Genomic DNA, 3,015 nt, shown 5'->3' with positions numbered 1-3,015 from the left:
TAGCCGGCTTTCTTGGCCGCACGACACACTACCGTGTGTCTTGATCTACCTAGTTTGTCCATACACACCCATGTGAGCAAACCACTTAATTTTAAATCAAACAACATTGTGTGTAGCACTTGCAAGTATGTCTGGGGATCAGGTCACTACCTGGTGAGGTCTAAGATTATTCTGCATTAAACAGTGTTTTTATACTGTATATCAAACAGCACATAGTAGTACTGTTTAAGTGGAGTAGTATGTGGTAGTACTGTTTAAGTGGGATACACCCCAAAGTGACGCTCGCTGCCAAAATGCCACCTTTAAAATCATCCTAGAGACATCTTACATGACAAAAATAACCATTATGAATAATAAATAGTATTAGTCCATCTAACATCAAAATACAGTATTAATAACAAGAAAACACAGGCAGCCAGATACAATTTTTTTTAAAATCACCAAAACTAGAAGTTTCGTCTGCCTGCCTGCCTATATGCCTACTTGCCCAACCAAAGTCGCTAGCCTGGAGGCTAAATGAAACAGAGCGCAGCCACCATTTTACACCACAATAACAAATTCACCAGTGGCATGTGCCTTTTGGGGTTCTGACAAGTGTGTGCCCTCTGCACCTTGTCTTTCCTTTTATCTTCAGTCAGACTGGTCGTCTTCTTCATGCAATGAAACCATGTCGAGGCTTAATTTTCCCTATCAACACTTTCCTTGAGCAGAATAATTATTTAGACACCACAAAATTATTTAAAGCGCTTTAGATACCTGTACCTTACCAACAGATTTGAGACCACAACCATTAATGATCTTGGTTGTTTAATAACAGTGAAGCACAAAAACCACACCTCTTAGTAATCAATATACTCAATCATAATAACCACACCCATTTATTATTGGTCTAGTTGTGTTCATTGCTAGTACAGTGAAAATTATGAAATAGTGTGACTTAAGGTACTCTAATACAGTAGTCATCCTAATAGAACAGTCACATATGCAGAGTTGGGGGTAACTAGTTACTTTTGTAACTAAGTTATGTAACTGATTATTTTAAAGTAACTAGTAATATAACTAGTTACTTGTTTTGTAACTAGTAACTTGTAACTAGGAGTAATCGTCTGAAAAGTAACTAAGTTACAATAGTAACTAATTACAATAGTTAACTATAACTGATTATGCTTTAAAAGCAAGAGCACTTCAATTTTTGTGCCATATATCACATTAGTAGTTAGATTCTGTGTACTGTTCTCTGTGAATCAGCTTGAGTAACAGATGTAGTAATAATTAAAACTGACCTGAAATAGCCACAGAATTGTTATTTTAAGTGCACATATGTATTGCATCCCTTAGTGATGCATATCTGAGCAAAATTCATGTTACAAAAGCTAAAAACAAGTCATAATTTATACCAAGAAAGCAACTAGCAACTAGAGTACTTAGTTACCTTTTGAAAAGTAACTGTAACTGTAACTAAGTTACATGGGATAAAAGTAATGCATAACTAGTAACTAGTTACATTTCTGAAGTAACTACCCCAACTCTGCACATCTGTATAGGGATCAAGTGGTGAAACAAGAGATAAATGATGGTATTACAACATATTTATCTCAGCGGAAAAATCCCTACTTTGGCATTGAACAAGATCAAGACACACGGTAGTGTGTTGTGCGGCCCAAGAGGCCGGCGCGCCACTACGTGAGTATATTAACAGGAAGAAAGAAAACGCAATTTTTGCACATATGTAGCTCTGTGATCCCTAATCTGATTGGAACCAAATTTGCTAGAGATGTGCCGGCCAGTTAGGGGAGTCTACATACCAAATTTGAAGAAAATCGCTCCAGCCATTTCCGAGATACGAGCGAACAAAAATTTGTTTTAATTTCTTCGTTTTTTTCTTCTACTTCTTCATTTTGCAAAATCCGCCATAAAACACGAATGCGTGCTCCAATCGGGATGAAATTTGGCACACTTGAAGGGCTCATTAAGGCGGATCTCAGTACCAACTTTGGTAGGAATTCGATGAACATTCACGGAGTTATGATCGATTATTCGCGTATAATAAGTTCGAAGGTCTGTCACGCCCACAGGGTACACCCCTTGAAGGAATGAGTTGAAAATTGCTATGTAGATGGAGTAGCCATTGTAGGAGTGCCTTTTTGTGGTTTGAAAAGAATCGAGGTAAAGACCATGGAGATATGACACAAAATCCAACCTGTGTCACAATTATGCAATCGATTTTTATGAATAAAAAACTATACGTTTTCACGCCTACCAGGCAAACCGCTTAGAGCAATGGGCTGAAAATCAGTGTGTAGCTGGAATAATCATCATAGAAAGTCCTTGCAGTAGTACAGAAGAATCAGAGTACAAACCACTGAGTTATGATTCGAAAGCCAACTACGTGTTGAAAATGCGAGATCGAGATACTCTAATAGAACAGTCACCCTAATAGAGCATTCGGCTACGTTTATAACTTACTCCATTAAAGAATTATATTACATTGCAAGTTATTCTGTAGGAAGTTCAGCTACAAACAGTTAATCTTATAGACAATTCAGCTAGAAACAATTCACCCTGTAGAGAGTTCAGCTAGAAGAAGTCACCTTGTAGAGAGTTCAGCTACAAAGAAAACACTATGTAGAGAGTTCAGCTGCAAACAAATCACCCTGTAGAGAGTTCAGCTACGAACAGATCACCCTGTAGAGTCACCCTGTACAGAGATCAGCTGGAAGAAGTCACCTTGTAGGAATTCAGCTACAAAATAACCACCATGTACAGAGTTCAGCTGCAAACAAATCACCTTGTAGAGAGTTTAGCTACAAAGAAACCATAATGTAGAGAGTTCAGCTGCAAATAAATCACCCTGTAGAGAGGTCAGCTACGAACAGATCACCCTGTAGAGAGTTCAGCTAGAAACAAGTCATCCTGTAGAGAGATCAGCTAGAAGAAGTTACCTTGTAGAGAATTCAGCTACAAAGAAACCATCATGTAGAGAGTTCAGCTGCAAACAAATCACCCTGTAGAGAG

Source organism: Dysidea avara, chromosome 4 (assembly GCF_963678975.1).
Source record: "Dysidea avara chromosome 4, odDysAvar1.4, whole genome shotgun sequence".
NCBI lineage: Eukaryota > Metazoa > Porifera > Demospongiae > Dictyoceratida > Dysideidae > Dysidea > Dysidea avara.
This window is presented reverse-complemented; position numbering follows the sequence as displayed.